This window comes from Lissotriton helveticus, chromosome 8 (genome assembly GCF_964261635.1).
Source record: "Lissotriton helveticus chromosome 8, aLisHel1.1, whole genome shotgun sequence".
In the NCBI taxonomy this organism is placed as follows: domain Eukaryota; kingdom Metazoa; phylum Chordata; class Amphibia; order Caudata; family Salamandridae; genus Lissotriton; species Lissotriton helveticus.
The window spans coordinates 478,648,797-478,666,392 of NC_136069.1; the positions used below are offsets into that span (position 1 = coordinate 478,648,797).

The 17,596-nt window shown below is 45.5% G+C and overlaps 1 pseudogene; it reads left to right on the forward strand.

The window, feature by feature from the left end:
* The first annotated feature begins 1,958 nt into the window (after window positions 1–1,958).
* LOC144773758 (uncharacterized) overlaps window positions 1,959–17,596 on the forward strand; it is a 143,810-nt pseudogene continuing 128,172 nt past the window's right edge.

Consider the following 17,596-nt stretch of genomic DNA (forward strand, 5'->3'; position numbering starts at 1 on the left):
TGAGATCTTTTGGAAAAGAGAACCTTGTCCTCTAGTAGGGAAAGTGATTTAACGTTTTTCCAAACTAGTTTTTTAAAAGCACTATGCCCAAGTTGCATGTCCCAAGCCGCGGAGAGTTTTGTAACTTCAAGCGCTGCCTGCAAGTAGGTTCTTGCCTGAGAGGCGTCCCTGCCTTGTATGTCCTGCCATAGTAAAGAGTTTAATGTTTCTGTAGTGGCGGATCTGAGTTTGTGGCAGCAAATTATGTATGCTCCATGCCTGGCTAGAACTTGTTTTTGCAGACCAAACTCCAATCTTATTTGAGCCGGGGAGGTGTGGAGCAGGAGCGAAAACATTTTTCTGTAGGCTTTGACCTGTATGTGGTCCAGGTTTTTGGAGTCTCTTCCCCACAAGGCCTCGCTGCCGTAGGTGATCGAGGGAAGCAGCTTCGCCTGAATAACTTTCAGATAAGGGGTCAGGGTTGGTCCCAACAATTGGGTAGCTAGATTTTTCAACGTCAAGGCGATCAATACTCCTCTCCTTCTTGTTTCCTGTTTCTGCTGCACAAATGAGCATTCTCTGTCGAATATGACTCCCATGTATTTATACTCGCTGGCTGACTCGATCTTTAGACCCCCAAGAGACCAGGTCTTCTGTTGTTTTTTGTTGTTGTTGATTGATAACGTGCGAGTCTTGCTGAGATTTATTTTTAAGGTGTTTTTCGTTGCATAGATGTTCATTTCCCTCAGAAGGTGCTAAAGACCAATATAGGTATGGCTAAGTAGTACAGGGAGGAGCCTGGTCCGGAGTGTCCGCCGAAAATGACGGCTTGATGACGGGCGGAAGAGGCCTGGCCCGGAGTGCTTCCCGGGGTTGATTCGTGGAGACCTGAAAATCTTACCAGCCCTCCGCTCTGACTCTGTGGCGGGCGAGCGTTGAACTTCCTGAGGCCTTGCTTTGTGGCCTAAGCCGTTGATACAGTTACCTGAGACCAACAATAATTGACCAAGCTGCTCCTCTATACGGCCCAAACGGGACAAAATAGGCTCTAAGGAGTCCAACACTATTTTACCAATGCGGTCTATCACCGTCAGGCCCGGACTGGCCGTTGAAGGCACCGGGCAATCCCCCGGTCGGCTGCGAGGGTGGGGGCCGGTTTTGGGCCCCAGGGGGCCGGTTTTGTTACAGGGTCGTTATTTGCAGCATAGCTGCAAAAACGGCACTGTAACAAAATCGGCCGAAAACCGGCCCTAGCAAAGAGCGCGGTCGCACCCCCCAACCCCCTGGGGGGAGAGGGGGCCGGCCGAGCACTTTTCCAGGGCCGGTTTCGGTTCCCAGTCCGGCCCTGATCACTGTGTCCATTTCAGTATGAGACCTGGTAAGCCCGCCTTCCCCACGGGGTCTCTCCACAGTTCCTGGGGGATTTTGCTTTGTTCTCTTGACCCTTGGTAGATGGCCCATTGCGCGGTGGTCAGTACCGATCGGGTCAATACGCTTCCTTTTTACCCCTGCCGTGCTCTGGTCCCCTATAGATGTACATATTGCGGCTTCCACACCCTTTAGCGCTCCACCTGAGGCACCCTGGCTCAGGATAATAATGGTAGGTGAAAGAGGGAGTGAGGGTTGTGCCAAAGAGTCAGGGGACGTGGCAGATGTTGCATTGAGAACCTCCGTGGAAGTGTCATGCTGGACAGTCTGAGTATTCGAAACAACAGATGGGGTGGTGGGTCTAACGAAAGTCTACATTAGGCGAGTTCAATTTCCTTATTAATAGCCCCCACGGCCTTCTGTAGGAAGCCATCTAAAGTAGCATCTGTACTTTTAGAAGCGGACGTGGGTTTCTTCCTCCCCATGACAATGGGCTCCTGGGGGTGACAGTCGCAGAGTGTTCACCCCCGGGATATTTCGGGCATGTGGTACGCCCTGTGCAGCGTGGGTGCCGGCGCCAGCTGATTGGGCAGGCGGCAGGAAATGGTGGTGGTAGCTCGAGCGTTGTTCGTGCCTGTGGTAATTTCCAGAAGCCAGGGACGGCGTTTCGAGGTTTTTTGTTATCGTGTCTCGTTTTCTGATTTTGGTATCGCGTTTTTCCTAATTTTGATGTCATGGAGCAAGCTTCCGATGCAGTAAGGGAAGCGCTCCGCGTTCTGGCGGCCACGGGGAGAGAGGACCTTCTGGTGCCGGGCACGCTGTCACAAGCGTAGGTCTGCCTAGAGAGGAGGGAGCATCAGGTGGCAGGAGGCGTGTCTGCAGCTGTGGATGCTTGTCATTCCAGCGAAAGCTCACCAGCAGCATCAGAGAAAGGTGAGCTTTCGCGTTTACCTACTGTGCCAGTTAGTGTCATAAAACAGCAGCAGAGTAAAGCTCTCGGGCTTCAGCCTGCCAGTGGGGTTAATATAAGGAAGGGAAGGCGAGAAAGACCACGAACACAGACAATACCTGCCATTAAAATTAGCAGAAGGTCCACTTTTCAGAGAGGTAAAATGCAAACACAGTTAGCTATTTAAAAGGTTTTTTCTGCGCATAACGCCCCATCTAGTGGCCAACTTGGGAATAAGCCCAGCTTGCCTAATAATAAACCTGATATTGCAAGGAAAATTGGTATTTTTGGCAGAATTAATAATATTGACTGGTTTTTCTCCGGCTGCTGAGACGGACAGGGGTTTATCGCCAATGATATCTAATGTTGAACAACAAGCAAAGAACTAGGGGCCAGATGTAGGTAGAATTGATTTACCGATTCTTAATTACCGAATTTTAACGATTCGGTAATTAAGAATCGGTAAATCAGAGGGGTGGAGATGTAGGTATTCCAGATGTGCTGGAATACCGAATCGGAACAATTCGGTATTTACCGATTCGGTAAATACCGAATCGGTAATGCCCATTCATTCCTATGGGCTTTGAGGCCCATAGGAATGAACGGGCATTACCGATTCGGTATTTACCGAATCGGTAAATACCGACTTTCACAAGGGTGCAGGGGGTGTCACTTTGACACCTTCTGGCCCCCCCAAAACAGGCTCGGGTGCCATGTGGAAGGCATACATGCCCTAAGGGCAGATCTGCCTGTCATATGGCATAGGTGTGCATGCACACATGTGCATGCACACCGGAATCGGTATTTTACCATCAAATTGGATTTGATCGTAAAATACCGATTCGGTAAGGCTTGTGGGACTCAGAAGAGTCCCACCTACATTTCAGATTTACCGAGTCGGTAAAAATACCGATTCGGTATTTTACAGAATCAGTAAATTTACCGAATCGGTAAATTTACCGATTCTGTAAAATAATGCCCCTACATACCATTTCTGAAATACCGGTCGGTAACGGCCGAAAATACCGATTTTCGGCCGTTACCGACCGACCTACATCTGGCCCTAGGGGTCTTGCACAAGAGAATTAGGTACACCGTATACTAATCCTATTGCAAACAATGTCAAATTTAGAAGTTATTACCAGATCGCCTGGCGATCTGTAAACTGAGAGGGTACACACTTATACACCCAAAACAGGATCACAAGTGGTTGTCAGTGAGACTCACAAAGGTCAAAATCAAGGATTCCCATCAAAAACCTCTTGTAGATCTATATTCTCATCTGGTCATCCAGTAAGACTGGGGTGATATGTCCCTCGAACATTGGAACCATATACACATCCAGTTGCAAGGAAGTCTCAGTGAGTCAAATCCACAACACTATGTAGACCATGAATTAGATGGTAAGTATGGGAATAAGTGCAGTGCAAAAAATGTGAATAAGTGGTGACTTAAAACAGAGTGGTGAAAAACAGAGATCAGACAATTTTATTATAAATGGTTGTTTTCACCCTCTGATTAAAAACAAAGAACAGTGCAAAAAGGCGAGACAGTCCTAAACAAATATCGACCGTCTCAAATAAAGGCCAACATGTTTCAGCCACAAGGAAAAAGGGGTTCCTCAGGCTTTCTTCAGGGCCTCTGTTCATAAGGATTTGCTACCGCTATGTGTGAAAATAATAAAAAACAAGTGCATAAAAAAGGATATAGGGTATAATTGGACACATTAGTCCATGAGTAACTTGCTCCGTGTCAAACTGGAGTAGTCTCACATCTAGGAAAGAAAACAAACACAAGGATCTCAGTTAGGTGTACACAGTGGTAACCCACTATGTTTAAGAGAAACTTCAATAAATTTTCACTCACCCAGGCTGACCGGGGGCGAAGCCTCACCTCTCCTGGTCCCTGCTCAGGCTGGCGGAGGCCACGCTCTATTGGAGAGAATTAAAATATAGAATGTCTTACGTGAAACTCACTGCCCCTCGAGCAATTAGAGTTCCTACCAAAAGCACAACCATAAATAACTCCTCTCTCAACCGTATTCATTTAAAGGCATCCCAAACCACTAAGTACTAGACTACGCTAGATCCAACAACGGGGTCTTGGTTGACTAGAAAACAAACCCCTATTGTGGACTGTGTCAAAGATAACGTACGTTTAAAATATTCAGCGAACTGATCTCCCCAAACAGATAGACCGCCCTGTAGGTGGCTGGATATCGGCAGGAGATCGTTGTGTTTGTTTTCTTTCCTAGATGTGAGACTACTCCAGTTTGACACGGAGCAAGTTACTCATGGACTAATGTGTCCAATTATACCCTATATCCTTTTTTATGCACTTGTTTTATATTATTTTCACACATAGCGGTAGCAAATCCTTATGAACAGAGGCCCTGAAGAAAGCCTGAGGAACCCCTTTTTCCTAGTGGCTGAAACATGTTGGCCTTTATTTGAGACGGTCGATATTTGTTTAGGACTGTCTCACCTTTCTGCACTGTTCTTTGTTTTTAATCAGAGGGTGAAAACAACCATTTATAATAAAATTGTCTGATCTCTGTTTTTCACCACTCTGTTTTAAGTCACCACTTATTCACATTTTTTGCACTGCACTTATTCCCATACTTACCATCTAATTCATGGTCTACATAGTGTTGTGGGGTTGACTCACTGAGACTTCCTTGCAACTGGATGTGTATATGGTCCCAATGTTCGAGGGACAGATCACCCCAGTCTTACTGGATGACCAGATCAGAATATAGATCTACAAGAGATTTTTGATGGGAATCCTTGATTTTGACCTTTGTGAGTCTCACTGACAACCACTTGTGATCCTGTTTTGGGTGTATAAGTGTGTACCCTCTCAGTTTACAGATCGCCAGGCGATCTGGTAATAACTTCTAAATTTGACATTGTTTGCAATAGGATTAGTATACGGTGTACCTAATTCTCTTGTGCAAGACCCCTAGTTCTTTGTTTGTTGTTCAACGTCACTGTTGGGGGATATGAACTATGGCAGGTCTTTAAACATCCCTCGGACCCCTCTTTTCCTCGGTGGTGTTATAATGATATCTAATGAGCATGGGGATGTCATGGTGGAACAGGAAGCTTCTTCACAGACTTCTAAACAGGAGCAGACGGTGCAAGTAAATAGAGATAAGGTGACTGAAATTGCGCCTGATAATTCAATTGGTGGACATGTTGTTAATCCATATACAGACATGCTTCATCCAATGATCGGGCTGCAGGGCTCATGTGCCAATCATCTTGGCGAGGTAGGCAAATGGGTATGGATACCTCAGGACATTTCTGATCGTCATAGGCTGATGAACTTACAAGTGGGCTGTAGGGATAAGACTGCAAGATTAAGCGTTTTACAGTCCCACGAGGGCTCAACACTGTCAGGGTTACCAAAGGGCAGTGAGATTTCATTAAACAGGCTTCAGGCGTCCTGCATCGCCAGAAGTCAGACTACAAGGAAAGTTTCAGCGGCTTTTCCTACTCCGTTGGAGGACAAGAGAGCGGCTCGTTTTAAGAATGTTGTCAATTGGAGGGAGTTTGATGGTGGGGTGGGGGATGGGGAGTTACCCAGTAGTAGTGGTCGGGTGTTAGTTTAAAGCGGGATGGGGTGGTAGGTGCGTTATCACAGAACGAGGATAATGTCTCTTTGGAAGAAGGAGAATTGTCAGATTCTGATGACAGGGAAGTTTTTATGGCAAATAATTCGGAGGGTGCGGCGGTTCTACTAAAGACTTGTCTAGGTTTTCTTGTTCACAGAGTTACAGGTTGGGTAAGGATGCAGCTGGAACCCACGGGACACATCAGCACAAAGGGGTGAAGCTTTTTTTCATGGCAGATTCTACAGCTTTGAATAAGTCAGGTGAGCATCAGTTTCAGATGGCGAAACACATAAGATTGGTCATGAGAGGGGGTACTGATGGGGCAATGTCTGTAGTTTTTCCACAGGATGGTAACCAAGGGGGTAATGTATCTGACATATGGCCAACATTGCAAGTTAAAGATTCCGCCACAAAGCAGAATCTGAGTCTAAAAGCGCAAACATTTTTAAGCGATTGCCGTACATGGGTGTTGCTATGCCGTTAGGTGCTCATCTGAGCAAGGCTACGAAAGATAAGATATGGAACGGGGATTTCATTGACATTTTTAAACTGCTGCATAGGGAAATATAAGCAAAAGAGGGTTCTAAGGAAGGGGCTTGGGAACTTTCAAGATGGCCAAGAGTCCCGACCAATATAGATTCGTGGACTTCTGCTTTTCTCATTTTTGCTAGTGTGTATTGCGAAAAATTTGCTGATAGATCAGTCTCTCTTTTTAAATACATTGACATAATTAGGAAGGCGGCAAATGAGTTTGGGGGATACGCATGGCTCCATTATGACGAGGAGTTCAGAGCTAGGTTAACATTGATGCCAGACAAACCTTGGGGGAAGGTGGACAATGAGCTTTGGGTTCAGTGGATGTATCCTCCAAGACCACCCCATCATTACACACGGCCAGTGGTTTAGCGGTAGCTTATCGGCCCTTTCCCGTTAGGCCCACCCTTGGGGGGTGGGATCATGGAACAGATCTCAAAATATCCTATCCGGTGCTTGCTGGAATTTCAACAAAGGCTACTGCACCAGGAACTCTTGTAAATACAAGCACTAGTGTTCCAGATGTGGAGGTAAACATGCAGTCACTCAATGTTTCGGGGAACAGCACATTGGGCAAGCAATTTTCCCGGTAGAGGGAGGGGACTTACACCACAGTTTGGTAACAAGGGCTTTTGCATCCTTCAAATGTGGACATTTTATGTAATTGGTTACAATTCTACCCAAACACCCAGGATTCTAATTTGCTATATTGGCGTTTTCGGGAAGGTTTCAGGCTGGGTTACCAAGGCTCAAGAAGTTCCAGGTTTGAACAGAATAAAAAATCTGCACAGAGTTTTCCACACGTAGTAAGGGCGAAACTGTTGACAGAGGTTTTAGAAGGCCAGATGGCGGGGCCTTTTGATCAACCCCCTTTTGACAATTTAATTGTGTCTCCATTGGGAGTGGTACCAAAGAAGGCTGAAGGAGAATACAGAATGATTCAGCATTTGTCATGGCCGCTAGGTTATTAGATTAATGATTTCATTGCAATGGAGGACTCCATGGTGCATTTTGAGTCGGTGGATTCTGCTTTACTTATGATAAAAGACATGGGTGCGGTGTCGCAGTTAGCGAAGTGCAAAATTAAATCCGCTTTCCGGCTGTTGCCTTTACATCCCTCGGATTTTTCATTACTAGGCATCTTTTTTTAAGGTAAATACTTCATTGATAAGACTCTTCCAATGGGCTGTGCCATATCGTGCAAATTGTTTGAAGCATTTAGTTCTCATGGGTGCAGCCAATTCACAACGATGCGCAGCCGCTTTACATGAATTTCAACTTTTTGCGGAGACACTGGGAGTCCCTTAGCAGAGGACAAAACTGAGGGCCCCTGTTGCCTTACTTATTTGGGCATAGAGATTGACACTAATATGATGCAGGCCAGGCTGCCTAAAAAGATGATTTCGGAAATAGCAAGCCTTTTAGTACATGCACGCTCTGTGCAGAAGTTGACGTTGGTAGAGGCTCAATCTTTGCTGGGACATCTAAACTTTGCTTGCAAAGTCATTCGTGCTGGTAGGACTTTTTGCAGGAGGTTGGGTTTCTCGATGTCTGGTTTGAAGCTCCCTCATCATAGGCTTAGGGTGACAGCACATATGCGAGCTGATTTTGAGGTATGGTCCACTTTTTTATCAGAATTCAATGGCATAACTCTTTGGCCACTGGGTGATGATTTTGTTTGGCAATTGCAACTTTTTTCTGATGCATCTGGCGCTCATGGTTTTGGCCTTTTTTGGGACGGTAAGTGGTGTGAGATGGCCTGAACATTGGGTTGCCCAGAAGAGCATAGCCTTTTTGGATTTTTTTCCGCTCATTGTGGCACTCACCGTATGGGGTTCCAAATTGGCCAATAAAACAGTCTTATTCAATGTGGATAACAAAACCGTGGTGGATCTAGTGGATGGGCAGAAGGCAAAAGACAAACAGATTTTAAAGTTGTTGCAGATATTTATTTTGGGTTGTTTAAAATTTAACATTGTCTTCAAGGCAAAACACATTTCAGGCATATCTAATGATATTGCGGATGCCCTATCTCGTTTTCAGTGGGAGAGATTCCGTGGTTTGGCGCCCGAATCGGATTTGCGAAGGACTCCCATTCCCAGCGAGCTATGGAGTTTGGGGATATGAATGATTATCAGCTCGTCGAGAACTCTCTAGCACAAAGCACCAAATTGGCTTACAGAAGAGCTTGGCTGGGATTTTTAGGGGCTGGTGCTACATTTAGAATTTGCAATGGATTGGGTTTACAACAGCGTAGAGATGACGTGGTAAATTTCATTATGCTTAACATTCAAAAAAACATTTCCCCAACCACTATTGCTGGTAAATTGCCAGGCATTGCTTTTTATGGGGAGTCATTTTGGGGAGAAGAGCCTTCAGCAGGAGAGATGGGTAAACGTATACTACAGGGTTGGGCTAAGTCCAGAAAGCAGGAGCCCATATCACTACATTTGTTAGCTAAGATCCTCGCGGTTCTTCCCGATATTTGTTTTTCTGATTTCTAATTCCATTTGATTAAATTGTGTATGGTGTGGCTCTTTTTTGGAGCGTTAAGGGTGTCAGAGCTCCTAGGTACTGCCATTCAGGGTGATTTGAAGACTTCCAATGTTTCAAGACTTGCTTCCCACATTGAAATTTTTCTAGAACAATTAAAGACTGACCAAACAGGCAAAGATGCTACGGTTACGTTGCAGGCTATAGACGTTTTTTTGTGCCCTTTGCAGGCATGGTCTGAATTTTTGAGTGTTGGTGGCGCAGTGTACTTATTTGTTTTTTGCCACATTAATGGATCTCGCTTTACAGCGCCACAATTGCTAGCGATCCTTAGAAAGGCTTTGAAGGTCATTGGTATGAACCCACAACATTTTGGAACACACTCTTTTCGCATTGGGGCAGCCTCTGAAGCGGTTAGGTGGGATTTTTCTGTGGGGGACATAAAAAAATTGGAGAGATGGTCTTCTGATTGCTTTGTACGTTATGTCAGAAGATTGGAGCATGTAAATTGAATTCATTAATTTAATTGTTATCTCTTTACAGGTGTGAGGTCATCTTGCAAGAATGTTTGGCTCATCGGCCATTCATTCATTAAATGGGTGGCTACCCAAGCAGATAAGAGGCATTTTGGAAGAAATCTGGGCTTTTCTTCCGAGGCAGTGGCTCTCTCATGGCGGGGTCAAAGCGGCATGAAAGTGGGGCCAGTTTTTACCATTAATGGGCGAATTCCATCATAAGAGCATGCCGGATATCCTTTTACTACATCTCGGGGAGAACAATTTAGTTCTACTCTCGGGGCTGGGTTTGTTATTTGAGATGACAAATGATTTAGAGCTTTTTATGAAGACATGGCCGCAATCGCAACTCATATTAACAGCGCTCATGCCTCGGAGAATTTGGAGAGGGGCAGGCCGCTACACTGCGGTGAAAAGAGCCCGCAGAAAAGTGAATCGCGATTTGCAGCGTTTCTGCTTTATAAATAGAATCTTTTGGCTGGTGCATGAGGAGGTGACCGGTGGATTTCCAATTTTTTACGCACGACGGGGTACACCTGTCATTTATTGGTAACAAAATGTATTTGTTGAATATTAAAGACATGATTGCTGGAATTTTGAATGGTGTTAAGGTTTTTGGTACTGTTACAGCGAAAGTGGGCCTGTATTTGTTCGGTTTATCAATATTGACGCCTGTTTACTGACATTTGATTTCCCTTATCCCTACATTCCTTGTTGTCACGTTTTTCTACACCTTCACCCATCCCTCTTTCCCTCATACCTACCCCTTTTCTCTTTTCATAAAAATATTTATAGTGTTTTTAGTCTTTCATTCATGGAACAGTTCTCCATTTATGGTTGTGGGGTTTTTTGCTTATGAGTACAGCCAATGGCGTTTAGTGTTTACTACTCATATAATAAAGATTATCCTGTTTGGTGACAGTGTTTATCTCCCTTTTACATAATTTTTATCTAATGACAACGGTCTGTGGGGGGGACAGGAAAAACACCTGTGATAGGGTTTTTCCTGGTGGCAGATTTGGAGGAAAGCAAGACAGGCAGGAAGGGGTTGGGGGCATTAGGATTAGGTTTCGGCAGAGGGAAGCAGGGGAGAGAAGTTGGAGCCAAGAGGTAGGCAGGAGACTGAGTTAGGTGCTTTGGGAAGGAGGTTTAGGAGGTACAAGGTGGGGAAATAGTGGATAGGGGGTCAGGGCTTAGGGGTTTGGGGTGTTAGTTTGGGAAATGTTTGTATATAATATGTATGCATTTATTATTCTGCCTACCTGTCCAATAAAGCGGCCTTTTACCCCATTTTTGGTGTGAGGCGTGGTTATTGCCCGAAAAGTACTTGAATCCACACAAAGACAAAATTTAAAGGCAAGAGGGAGAGATTATTTCTTGCTACATACCCTCACACCTCTTTACTTGAAAATTACTGGCGCATCAACTGATGGAGCCAAGAGGGGTGGCCCGGCCTGGCCTCTTCTGGCCGCGGATGGGCACAGACGGGTCCGCCCTTGGCCCGGGCATGCCCGCGTGCGTACTGTGCTGCGGGAGCCCACAGACGATTTTATGGCACCTACTGGTGCGATGACGTGAGCGGCTGCACGCTGGGAGTAGAGCTGGGACTTGTGGTGCCTCTGCCGCTCCCCACGATCTCCGGTGCAGCAGGGCTGAGGAAACGGGCAAATAAAAAGCAGGACCCGCGCTGCTAGAGCCCGCAGCCTATTTTATGGTACCCCCTCGAGTGATGACGTGAGCGACAGCACGCCGCAAGTAGAGCTGGGAGTTGTGGTGTCTTTGGCGCTCCCCACGATCTCCGGTGCAGAAGGGCTGAGGAAACCGGCAAATAAAAAGCAGGACCCGTGCTGCGGGAACCTACTGGCACGATGACGTGAGTGGCAGCATGCCGCGAGTAGAGTCGGGACTTGTGGTGCCTTTGGCGCTCCCCACGATATCCGGTGCAGCAGGGCTGAGGAAACAGGCAAATAAAAAGCGGGACCTTCAACTCGGATGCCACTTATGCAGATCTTTATGTAGTGGGGTTAAGATATATTTGGAGAATAAGTCTAATGTGGTGGACAACCCTGCACCAGATAATAGTGCTAGCTCCGCCTCATTGGCTAAATAAGCGTGCTGATTGACCTGTAGCACTAGCACTTGAATCCTGCGTGTCTGCATAAATATGTAAGGTTATTTCACGTTGTTGAAAAACTATAAAGGCAAGCCATTCAACAAATATACAGTACTCAGTCATTTTAGCATCACAACAACCTTATGAACTCCATTCTATGATCTCCCCCTCCTTTCCCCCTTACTGATGCTGGCATGTTATGCACTTTGTATATATTAGGTCTAATGATTGTATTTAATCTAGTTGTGTATAATTTAGTTGTGTGTGAAAAAACCTTCAGTTTTTATAACCACTCCATAAACATTTCAGAATCAAGACTTTCCCAATTTAGATCTCCTTGCCCTGACCTGGCTCCATATGTTCTTTAGACTAGTTTGGGTCATTGGTAATTAATTTTATTGTACGGTTAATTAAAACCTTTACAAACAAGCATAAAAACTACAAGTGTTCAGCACACAAGACTTAAAACAGACCAATTTTAGGATATACAGAACAATATTCAGCACACAAATATTAAAACAGTAAATTGTAAAGACTGACAGACCAATATAAAATACCAAGTGCAAAGCGGCATTTATAATCTGTCCCATGTAAATCGGGGGAGACTTTGTAGCTCAATCAGTCGAGCGATGAACACGCGCAATAGCGGAATAAACCGAGAGTATATCACATGGTCAGCGACTAGCTGCCGCCTACCCCCCCAATCCGGCACCCAACACCCAGGAACGTGGACACGAGACATCTTTACTTTTTGGAAGGCGGGCGCTAGTCGCCCGGCCGTATTTATTAAAGTATGAAATTAAAAAAGGTTTTTTAATTGCATCATCAACAATTTATACAAAAATCAGCAGGACATTTAGATACATAATTCTTCAACAAGTTTGAGAGCCTGACCTTAACAAAAACTCTAATACATGTTGTTTCCTAACCGAGACTAAACATCCTCATCTTGATTTTTGTACATTTCTGGCCATATGGCAGGGTCACTACAGGTGTCAGGTCCTACAAGCTGCGCCTTTCCCTGAGACGTGCGCATGCGCAGTGTTACCACGGGACTTGCACGATCTACGCCCTGAACTCCATTTACCCACTGAAGGAGGGCCCTTACTCTGCGCCGGTGGCGTCATGAGTCCACGCGCGCGGGGTGGCTACCAGCCTAAGGAAAGCGTGAACTACTCCTACCCGCGCTCCTTTGCTTTGCAGCATCCATTACCTTGCCCCTGGAGTTCTGGGAGTGGCCCGCAGGCCCCTCCCCCTGGGCGGGAACCTCCATAGGATGATGCCCGCCCCCTCAGACCCCAAATATGTGCTCACCGATAATGACCTTACCGCATGCCCCATACCTAATAAATACGACGACCTATGGGAAAAATTCTAAAGGACAGCTACACTGGCTAATAAATAACAGTATCAACGTATAGCTACAAAGGGAAAAAAGGCCTAAAGACACTTGGCATCAAATACAATTCATTTCACACATGGTTTGCTAAAAAGGGGAAAAATTCCTAAACAAAAGCATCAACAAAATATACCAACAATTCCATTTTTACTACCCTGTGAGACATGTGGACAGTACCTTCAAAACTTACCAGTCAACCAGACATAAGAACTGCTACAAGACTTTGTTCCAGGGGATGGTGGGTGGGAGAACAAAGAAGCCCCGAGCGCGGGGCACACCGTTCAGCGAGGGAGCGTCCAGGGACAAGGGGGTCTCCTGGGCGCTCCCCACCTCTTTATTCCAGAGGGGCCAGGCGGCCCCTCCTTTAGCCCGCCCCCCCTGACCCGGACCTTCTACCTTGGATCCGGGTCAGGGAGGCCGCCGGCCAATCGGCGGTGGGTCGCGCCCCCCAGGGCACGCCCCCACCGCCGAGTGACAACAAAGGGGGAAAAGGGGGGGGCCACGGTCGCCGCGCCGCCATGCATGCGGGGGGGCCGAGGGCCCCCCCTTTTCATTTGCTTTTCAAGGCCATAACCAACCCAATTTAAAACACGTAGTATACTCGAACGAACTAAGTGCAAATCAAAGTTTACCAGTTCCTCGACCGACTCATTGTAAAAGCAGACAATACAATATAAAATACTGAGTGCAAAGGATCAATTTTGAATGATGACACACTGTGAAAGCAAATAAACAATGTAAGGTGACGAGTGCCGAGCAGCATTTTCGATTGGTGCCACATAGATTGGGGCAGTCTTTTTGGCTCTCTCAAGAAAGCTGTGTGTCATGCGCAATAGCGAAGTAACCAGAACCAGCCCATTTTGAAACACTCCGGCCTATTTTAAAGCACTATGCCATATAGTTGGGGGCGTTTTCCAGTATAAATCAGCCCATTTTAAAAAACAGACAATATCTGATCACATTGAGTATTCAAAGTTTTGTTTATGAAGTGCTGAAGGAGGAACTGCAAAGTGCAATGTCAAGTACGAAGTGCACTTAAGTTGTAGCACTCACAATTTAGCCGCTGCCATTAGGAGGAACTCAACAGCTTTGACATTTAATATGGTGTTGGTAGGATTCAGAATGGCTATTACTGCCTGCCGGCTGGTGCAAACTCCTTGCTGAACAAAAACACTGCAGAGGAGAATTTTTCTTTGCTGCAACAGGGAAGGACAGATGCATAAAATGTGAATTAAGGTTTCCTTTTCCTGGCTGCAGAGTCGACATCTTGCGTGGTAGGGTTCTGAATGGAGCCATGCCGGGAGGTGATCACTCTTATTCCACTCTCCTAATCCTAGTGCCACTAACCTGGCCTTTATCCACGGAGGGTATGTGATTGTAATAGTTCAGTTGTTTGATGGAGGTATAGGAGTTGAATATTGAATATGAATGGGGCCACTTGCTCAGTGTAGCCATATCCTCTAGTTTTGCAGTTTTTGTTGTTGTTGTGGCTGCCATATAGACTTGGTTTGGGAGATGCTTGCCCCAAACCACGGTAAGTGCAAATTCCAATAATTTATCATCTAAGTATTGCTTGTAGCATAAGGTTGAGCCAGCACCCTCTAGTTCACGCCACGTTAGGTTTTTGTAAGGTTTTTAGGTCTAAGCCTGTGACAGAAGTTTAAGAAGCAGCTGCTTCTGGCCCAATACTGTTTAGTGATGTTGAACTAAATTTTCACTTTGACAGGTGACGCTTTCTTTGGCAAGTGAATGGCAGCTTTGTAGATTTGAGTAACACGTTTATCCACTGTAGTTGCTTCCTTGCCCAAAGTGATTTTGCCCCATAGGTTAATCCAGGGATGACCGTTGCTTTCATCACCTGGAGAAGAGGGTCTAGACTCTGTCCTAGCAATTTCTGAGTGACAGATGAGAGAGCAAACATTAAGCTGCAGCTTTTGAGATTTGAATGAACCATGGCTGTCCAGGAGGGTGCCCATGTATTTATACTCACTACAGTGATGTAACCAGGTGCCATTAAGATGCCACCTACTTTGGTGTTTTGTTTTCGGTCCAAATGTAACCGTCTTGGTTTTTGTTTGATTTATTTCCAACCCATTCCTTACAGTGTAGGCATGTAAGATGGATAGTTGATGGTGAAAGAGGCCAAACTTTGGCTTAGGATCACAAAGTCGTCTGTGTATAGCAGGTGCGTCATGCGTCAACCTCCCAAATTGGACGTGTGGCAGTTCACTTCACTGAAGGACTTCAACATATCAGCAATATATAAGTTGAAGAGCAATGGAGCGAGCACATATCCTTGCTTTAGACCTCTATTTGTGGGGATCTTCTTTGGGATGCGAAAGGCATCTCCTAGTTTGACCTGCCCCAGGTGTTGGTGCACATCTGCTCAATTAATCTCAGTAAGACAGCTGGCAGATCTGAGGCCCGCAATTTGTGCCACAAGGTGCCCCTAGGTATGCTGTTAAATGCAGCTTTAAAGTCAACAAAGCTGGGGTAAAGCGCCAGTTGCTTTCAGGGGTTTGTCACACATGAGGGCCATTAGATTTGAGGTAGTTCCGCACTTGTCTCTAAAGCCGCACTGATTTCTCGGAATGACCTGGCCTCCCTCCGCCCAGGCTTTAAAATCGTCAAGTAGCAGGCTGGCTAAGAGCTTAGCATTGTCGATTAAAGCTAGGAATTAATAGTTCCAAGGATCAGATTGTGTGCTCCCTTTAAAAACTGGCTGGATGATGGAACCTTTCCAGGAGTCTGAAATATTGTTAGATACCAGGCATTTTTCGAACAGAGGTGATAGCACCTTGGCACAGAGTATGAAGTCAGATGCTAAGAGGGCTGTGGGGAGTCCATTAGGGTCAGGCGCCCCATCTTTCTGTAGCCCCGCCAGCTTCAGCACACTCCGTTCCTCTAGTTGAGTAGATGTACAGCATTCAATGAGCGGTCGATCATGGAGTGTGTTGGTTTGATACGTCTTCACTGTTCCCATAGCAGTGAGAGGATCACTTCACAATCTATACAAGAGTAGTGTGGCTATGCAGTCGGCGTCTGATGAAAAGTGTGACAGAAATGAGACCCATGCATGTTCTGAAATATTCATGTTGGTGCCCGTCTTGCTTCTGGATGTCACTTGGTTGACCTTCGACCAAAATTGTTTGGTGTTCTTTTTTCGTGCTCGCGAACAGCAGTCGGTCCTCATTTATTTTCCATTGGCATGCCAGATTGATTTCCTGAAAAGGGAGCTCAAGTTTTTTAGATTGAGTTTTGCAATTGGAGAGGCTGGCCGCTGAACAAGGATTCACATATTGCAGTTAACGTCACCTTTCAAGACCTTTTGAGGTCGTGTCTTTTTAAGATTAGAGGACGGATCATTTTTTATTTTATTTTTATTTTATTTAATGCGTTTTTATATAGCGCGGACTTTACCCGAAGGTGTCAGAGCGCTTCACAATAGGAACAGTAGTGATACATGAGGAAAAATTACAAGTCAGCATGTTAGAAAATCAAATGTTACGTTACATAAGGCAATAGTGACAATTGTGCATGTATCAAGAGCAAACAAAATACAAGAGGTAGCAAACGATACGTTACAAGAGGAAAAAGTGACATGTGTGTATGTTACAAAAGCGTACAAAGTACAAGTAGAGGTATAATACTGCACTAAATGGCAAATACTCAAAACACAAGAACAAAAGTTACGTTACATGAGGCAATGGTGGCCCTTGTGCATGTATCAAAAGCAAACAAAATACAAGAGGTAACACGAGGGAAAGTGACGTGTGCATGTTACAAAGGAGGACACAATACAGGTAGAAGTATAATATTGCAATAAATGGCAGACACTCAAACCACAAGAACACATTGGGAAGGCACTTCTATAGTCATGTAGATCACATTGCTTCGTGCTAGAAGGAACATTGAGTTTGAATTTCTGAAGGATCTAATCTATGAAGAGCGTCCAGTGCCCAATGGGGGAGCTTCTCTGAGAGATGGCTGCACTATATTGACCCAGAGCAGAGCTTTTGATTTCTTTATCCTATTTTAGCCGTTTCAGGTTTCCTGTCCGTTCCCCAGTGCTGGTGGGTAGAGCAGCTTCCAATTTCACTGGGCTAATGGCAAGACAGATATGCTGCGGTCTGTGGTCGCTATGAATACGAGTCCCTACCCTAGGGAGAAGCCTTCGATGTACTTGAAGAGTGGAGCTGAGAATAGAATAAAGTCAAGGTAAGAGGCGAGCTTTCTTGTGGCTCACGTCCAGCGGGTGGTGTCTCTGCTAAAAGTGTCCAATGAGGAGCCGGAGACCTAAGGGATCACACTATGTCAGAAAAGACTCTGCAAGTTTTCACCAATGGTTTATCGCGTGCAAAATTTGTGCTGGGATATTGCATACAATGTCCAGGTTGTTAGCCTTATGACCTATCGATCCCCCAAACAAGTTTATATTAAAGTTGCCAGATAGCAAAACATTTGCCAGCAGGAGTTTTCGCGTACGCTCTGTTAAAGTAGACACAAATGCCCTAAATTTCGGTTTCTTCTCAGACTATTTGGGATTTATGTAGACGTTAATAATCAGGAACCGGCACTTTTCATTGTTGTGGGGCGTGCTGAAGTAAATTGCTTGGACCCATAGTTCTTT